Source organism: Sardina pilchardus, chromosome 3 (genome assembly GCF_963854185.1).
Source record: "Sardina pilchardus chromosome 3, fSarPil1.1, whole genome shotgun sequence".
Lineage (NCBI taxonomy): Eukaryota > Metazoa > Chordata > Actinopteri > Clupeiformes > Clupeidae > Sardina > Sardina pilchardus.
Window position 1 is genome coordinate 4,358,457 of NC_084996.1, and position 7,644 is coordinate 4,366,100.

General features: G+C 45.4%; 1 protein-coding gene across 2 annotated transcripts in view; it reads right to left on the reverse strand.

Moving 5' to 3' along the window:
* Window positions 1-837, reverse strand: part of tmcc1a (transmembrane and coiled-coil domain family 1a) — a 27,636-nt gene extending 26,799 nt beyond the window's left edge. The window contains exon 1 of one of the 2 annotated variants that reach the window (XM_062531426.1): window positions 779-837. The gene's annotated coding sequence lies outside the window, so the exon portion shown is untranslated. The remainder of the gene's footprint in view (window positions 1-778) is intronic. The other variant, XM_062531430.1, reaches the window with a different exon arrangement.
* Between the last annotated feature and the right edge of the window lie 6,807 nt (window positions 838-7,644).

Sequence of the window (7,644 nt, forward strand, 5' to 3'; positions counted from 1 at the left end):
AGGAACGATAAATTAGCGCAACAGTCTCAAGCAGATTCACCCCAGACATCCCTTCTTCACGGGAATGGATGCACAACAGCAGGCTATAGGCTACCGGGGAGAAACTGTATTCAACGGCTTGAGATAAGTTCTTACACAGACCACATTGCATAATATTAAAAAAAACTGCATAAAGGGGGACCAGAGAGCTTCAGAAGTGTGATATACAGTATGGCATCTGATATTTGCAGAGTAGATTAACACTTAAGTCAATAGGTCCGCTGAAGCCAACACTAAACGATGCATATGCGAAATGGTTAATCTACTATGGCAATAACGTTGATATTATTTCATAAAGACAGACATTTTTGTACATTTCCGTACAATTGATGTGAGTGCCTATGCACTTCCTCCCAACAAGGGTGTTGCTGAATTGTGAAGAGTTGCCTGACTGTTTCAGGCTGCAAGTTAGTAGGCTAAGTTTACATTAGACAACGGTAAACAAATCGAGGATCAGAAGATTTATATCTAACAATAGTGTAAGATAATATACACTATAATGGCTAGTATCCCATCATATATCCGCAGAGTTAGCGGAGCGCGACATACCCTGGCACCCCGACCGGCACAACTTGGGAAAAACTTGTCTGAACACTCTTAGCAGCCACCTGTAACCTAGCCTACTGTGTGTAAAATTAAGAATACGTACACAATATCCACTGGTTGTCTTACACACACATTGTCTATAATCTACATACATTTAAAAAAAATACTATCTCAACATTTGATTGACACTTACGAGGAATTCGCCGCTGCTCCGTCCAGTCCTTTGGCTGGATCTCCCGCGATGACGTCTTTGAAACGTGCCTTCGACGCATTACGCACCGGGGCTGAATCATCTGTGTGGTTACGTCTGTAACTGACATGTTTCCTCCACTGGGCTGCTTTTGTCGCTGTAGTGGCCAAGTCATAAACATGTTGTTTCAGATAAATGAAACGGACCCAACTGTGTGACTCAGATACAGAGATTAACCAATTTCACACAGGCACGGCCTATAGGATTAGTGAGTCACGAGGACGTTACACAGACCGTCCACAGCTGTTCCGATGAGAGTTTGAGTTAGCCTATCCACAGAGCTGACCTGAACCTAAATGATCATATTCAGTTTGAAAATGCATAATAATAATAATCATCATCATCATAGTCTATGCGAATAAGTTCTTTGAAAGCCTGCATAAAACATAGACATCATTATTGGAACACAGCCATCCTGCCGTAAGGAATATGACCACTTGGTTGTTAGTGTATTTCAGTAAAACTTCTTTGTAGCAACCATTTTGTAGATTTGCATTGCTAATGGATTTCCATTTGTTTTTTCTGTTGTGAGAGCTTTTATCTCTGTGGTCAAGGAAGTCGTAAGCTAGTTATAACTTACTAGGCCTATGGTCATAATTTATCCAAATCCCTTGATAAATAAAAAAAAGAACACTAAAATGAGAAAGGGTGTATAAGGAAATGTTAGCTAGGTCTATTCTTCAACCCCAAATCAGAAAAAGTTTGAACGTTGTGAAAAATGCAAATGATAGCCAACTATGTGATAACCTCGCAAACCTATATTTAGCAGCAAAATATATGCAGAATTCGTGTTGACATTTCTGATTTGGGGTAGTAATCAGAACTTCGCAACACTAAAGCATTTTTTTCCAGAAAATGACCAGTCAAAATAGAAACTGTTACAGATAGAGATGGTCTGAGTGATTTTATATATTAAATCAAATTAAATTATGAATGATTTTATATTATGACCACAAAGTGTACATTTTATGACCATGGGATGAATGTAGGCCTACTTAGACCGCTCTTAGCAACCACGAATGGCAATATCTCATTTAGCTTTTGTATTTGCCATTATTATCATCTCATTAGTCTTTTTGTTCGATGTATTGCAGACACAGTAGGCTATGTATTCCACTGATTTCTGTCTAAAGCTGTCTCCATTTTTACTCTTGACCAACAACCCTTCCCTCTGCTTTTTGTGTGTTTCTCCCCACAGACAGAGAAGACCGAATAATGACTAAATAAACCAAATAATGTCATACAATTCAGTCTGTCCAGAAGCCATGCAAGGAAATAACAAGGGTACGGAGGCACATAGCCTACACGTCTGGCATATCAATGGGTCTGGAGGGTTGCCTTCGGTAACTGATCAATATCATTCATTACAAATGGCACAGAGCCTTGACTACCACCTGGTGAGTCCCTGGTTTAAGGCTGTAAATCTAATGCTACAGGAGCAGAAGTGCCTGCTGTCGATGTGAGACCTCTGTGATAGGAATTCAGTGAGCAAAACAGCCCAGCAGATGGCGATGTTGCTTCAGAACTGTAGCCAGATGACCACATACACTGGCACTCACAAATGTTAGTTTATTTTATGAGTGTGAGTTACAAAAAGAAAAAAAAAACTTTAGTCTCTCCCAGACACAAACACACATTTAAAATAATCTTCAAATTTACCCTCATATTAAATATTGATGCTACTCTGTTTGTGTGAATTGCTTCATCTTTCACCATACTGTTTGCTCTCCTTGTTCCACCTATCTATCGACGACTAGGCCTTTTTATTGACTAGACGCAGTCTTACTTAAGATGATCAGCCTTGGTGGACTCCTGTTAGGTGTTTACCTGTTCATTTGAAACATACAGCCGCATCAGCAATTCTTATCATACTCTCACATGCTGTATATCTCATGCATGCATTCATCTCTGTCCATCTGTGGTATCGAACTGCTCGCCTCAACAGTCCTTGACTCCATGTCATAAATAAGCTGCACTATGGTCCAAAACTCCATGGCCTGATACCTGGCAGGAAAAGACCATTTGGACAATTTGGACGATTTTGACATGACATGTAATCTGCTGCACTGCTACGTTTAAATATTTTTTGGACTGTTTAGAATATATGATTTGAGAGAGGAGTGCGTAAACTGTAAACTAGGTATGTTATTATTCATGTAAGGAGACATTTTAAATATTAATATACATTTATAATACAAATATGAATTGTAAACTGTATTATAAATATAATTATATAATACAGTTTAGCTCCTGTAAAGGTAGGTGGATGACCGTTAGGAGATTTGGATATAACTGAGGAAGAAGCTTTATTTGGTATTATGGCAAATTATAATTAAATTGTGGTTTCGAAATTAGCATCAAGCATGCAAATGAAATTTCCATCGCTTGATGCTGTTAAATTGCTAATTAATATGTTCGAATAAAACGTAATTAGAGGCCAGAGATGGACTATCCTGCCTCTCTCTCTCCCTCTCTCTCTCTCTCTGTCTATTTACAGTGTCTATCCATCCCTCACCTCTTTTAGCATTGCTGTCTTGTGTAACATGAATGACCTTTGAGTGCTGTTGTATTGAAGTTATGTTTCCTCAGAAACTGTTGGACCATGTCAAACGAACAGGGGTTTACGCCTCTGACATGATAGTGTAGATGAGTGTCTTAGCCTTTTGTGTCCAGAGCACTGTTTTTGGGGGTAATGTCTCCCTCCCGGCAGTGTTTGCGAGATAGGGGAAGTGTTGACGACGGGGAGCAACACGTCTGAAACTATACGGGTCTTGTGGAGAAAGAGATAAAAGCAGAAAACACCTCCATTGAAAGCCATTAATGACCAGGTCCTGAGTATAGGAGAGGAGGGGGTGGAGAGCACTCCACCGGATAAACAGCAGATGAGAATAACAGAGTTAGGCGCTGAGGAGTGGGAGAGAAACAGATACATATCCTCACAGCCTGTTTAGACACCCACTCCCCATAAAAAAAAACACCTTCCAAGAGGAAGATTGATTGTGCTGATGACGAACACTCCTGAGCCCTATCCTCCACCCTCCCCCCCTGATTCAACCCCTCTCTTCTCCTCTCCCCTCCTCTCCTCTCCTCTCCCCTCCTCTCCTCTCCTCTTCTGCCTAATTTGGGGAGGTTGTTTGTCAGGCTGCCATCCCATGGCACAGCCCCTGATAATGGAGAACATTAGTGGGAGAGGATGATGCCAGAAGACCCCCGTCTCCCTCGGCTCTCCGCCGACGCCGGCCCCGCCGACGCCGGCCCCTCGGCAGACCCCCCGCGGCTCCCCTCAATTACAGGCGGCCGTGCGTGCGTGCGTGCGTGCGTGCGTGCGTGCGTGCGTGCGTGCTTGCGTGCGTGCGTGCGTGCGTGCGTGCTTGAGTGCGTGTGTGTGCCCGCGAGTGCTCTCAAGATGGATGGGGACAGGAGGAGGGAGGACCGGCATTGATCCTGAGCACAGCGCACACGGCGGACAGCCCAAGGGGATTGAGGAAGCTCAGGTGCAGGAGATGGGGTGTGTGTATGTGTGTGTGTGTGTGTGTGTGTGTGTGTGTGTGGGGGGGGGGGTGTAGCGGGGGGTGGCAGCAGCCCTGGACACTGAGGACCCGCAGTCCTCCCCCGTCCACTGTGCCGTCGCCACTCTTGACCGTGATGCCTGTGACGCTGCAGACGAGCTGGCTGCGTGTGGATGGAGGAAGGGCCGCGAGGGCTGTGGGGCGGCTAATGAAGATGCCTGACAGCGGCACGCCACTGCTGCTGCTGCTGCTGCTGCTGCTGATGCTGCTGCTGCTGCTGATGCTGATGCTGATGCTGATGCTGATGCTGACGCTCCCTGCTGATGCAGTCACGAAACAAACGCCAACGCTTTGTGGGGCGGGTGGGACCAGTGGTCTCCTCCCTTGGGCAGGCATCAATCACTCACCAAACTTCCCTGACCTGCTAAGGAAGAGACAGAAAGAGAGAGAGAGAGAGAGAGAGAGAGAGAGAGAGAGAGAGAGGGAGAAAGGGGGGAGGAGAAGAGAGGGAAAGAGAGAAAAATGTAGATAGTAGAGGCAACAGAGAGACAAATGAAGAGACAAGGTAGTGTGATGAATAAGAGACGGTTTGTTTTTCATAAATCAGTTCAACGTCGCAAATGTGAGAGTGCACTGTGTTCAGCTCCAGCAGCAGAGAGGGAAGAGAAGGAGAAGGAGGATTGAGGAGGACATCATGACAGAGCGACGGCCAGAGATGAGTGAGGAGAGGACCGAGTCAAACTACAAACATGGAGAGGAGAGCAGGAGAACTCAGAGGGGGAATGGAGACCAGGAGGAATTCTACAAAACAGGAAGAAACTGCGTCGCCTCAGCCATATGAAGTACCCCTAGGCACAAAGAAAAGCTACACACACACACACACACACGCACACACGCTCTCTGTCACTCACACACACACACACACACACACACATACACACCCACTCATTATCATCTACATACATACAAGCTCAAATCCATAAGTAAGACGCACAATCAGAAACACACAAATGGACTGCCTGCTGGTTTGCTTCACTGTGCCATGCCTGCCACTATACAGTAGTTCCCTTCCTAATAGAGCGCTGTGGCGGATAAGCGGGTAATTAGGCAGTCATGCCCACACAGCCTTACTGAGCCATCTAACTAACCACACAGAGGCACACTGTGGACACACACACACACACACACACACACACACACACACACACACACACACACACACACACACACACACTACCATCACCATCACATCATACAGCAGCAGCAACAAGCTACATCACACACTTCTTAGAGGACTGAGTAGTACATCCATGGCTTTCAACTCAACTGTCATTTTGTGTGTAATGTAAAGAGAACAGATAACAAAGTAGCCTCTGAAAGGAGACATGGGTCTTTTGGACCTCCCTGCGTTTACGTGCGAGTTTAGACTCAGACTTCCATCAGCATGAACTACAAAACACTTTGACAAAGAGTGAGGAAGAGATAAGACAGGATGGAGGAGAGAGGGAGGAGGAGGAGGGCAGGGCAGACAACGGAGAGGGTGGGGTGGGGTGGGGGGCTATGAATATTAATACAAATATGAATTTATAATTTCACAGTGTGATATGGTACCAGTACCCAGAGGCTGTATGTGTTAGCAACTCTGTGTTCTCCTGCCAGAACAATGGTGGTCTATACTCTATCCACATCTCAGTCCACAGCAAAAAAATAATAATTTATAAATAAATAAAAAGCGTGAATAGTTAAGTAAATGACACAGAGGAAATGATGAAGGGATATCCCCACAGAGGCCAGCCATTTTAGCATCATGAGGGTGAAAGTTTTGATCCCTGCCAGGGCAAATATCACGGACGTCCTGTGGGCAGTATTCTGCGCAGGCTCCAGTTGGACAGGAGTGAAAAGGTCAAGACCCGGCTCCGCGTCCAGCCAGCCTGTCCATATCTTCACCATGGTGACAAGCATACCAATGACGCTAATTGCTGCGGTGCTGCAGGCTTCAGGACTGAGGAGGTGGTAGCCCTCATCTCTCACCTATCCCCTGATACATCAACCCTCTCCCTACAATACACACACACACACACGCACACACATGCACACACACACACACACACACGCACATGCACGCGCACGCGCACACACACACACACACACACACACACACACACACACACACACACACACACACACACGCACACGCACATGCACACATACACACACTCACTGTGATGATGTGATCCACACTGCTCGATTAATTCAATTACTGTATTTTTCGTTATTTTCATTCTTTCTCTATAGTCTTCATGTTTTTGCATGGTATTGCCTTTTTTTGACAGTAACTGATTCTGTTACATTATTGTATGATTTTGAGTTGTGCATGTTACGCGATGGGGTGATTTTACCATCACTGGGTGCGTTCAGATTCGTTACAGCTTACAACGTTTGGAACAATCATGCTGGACTCGCTGTACACAATGTAAACATGCAAACGTGTGTTAAGTCCAACATTCATTGCTTTGAGCCAACTCTGTAAGCGCCAAACTGAAGATGAACACACCAACTGACAAGTTGGGTTCCCTGACTGGCTATTATCAGTCTGATTTGTATTCTTTATCTGACTTAATGAAGCTGCTTGAAGTCTCCTTTCAGGAGTTATTCTCCCTCATACTCTTCCCTCATAGTTTTGCACTTGGTTAAAATAAAACATATTACAGTATTTCACTGCATGCTTTCGTTGTCACTGCCTGAGCTTGATTTCTCCAGAACACGAGGCTCCCTATCTACATAAACACACACACACACACACACACACACACACACACACACACACACACACACACACACACACACACACACACACACAAAGGTGTGTACATGGCTGTGCTCCTGCTGCAAGCCCTTAGGTAAGGAACAGGAAAGACGACATTACCTGAGGCACAGGCTCAGCACCATGGAGAGCTCCAGTGTGGTGCATCTCTCCCCCCCGGGTGTGAGCTTTGGCAGGCCTATGGAGCACAACCTCCACAGTAGCAGAGCGTGACAACGGTTCCTGTCCCCCCCCCCTCCCCCCTTCTGTGCATTTTTGCCAGAATACACTGGATTTCTTGCTGCTTTATCAGTCACCAGGCTGTGAAGTCTGATGAAGAATTTCCCCATACTTGTCATGATGAGGATTACTTTGGCCTGAGGGCTGTTATTTAAGAAGCACCGTACCACATTTGGGTCTCAGTGTCCATGAGGAACCAGGTTCGATTCTGACCTGCAGTCATGTCCCAATCCCACCCCATCGCTCTCACCCACTTG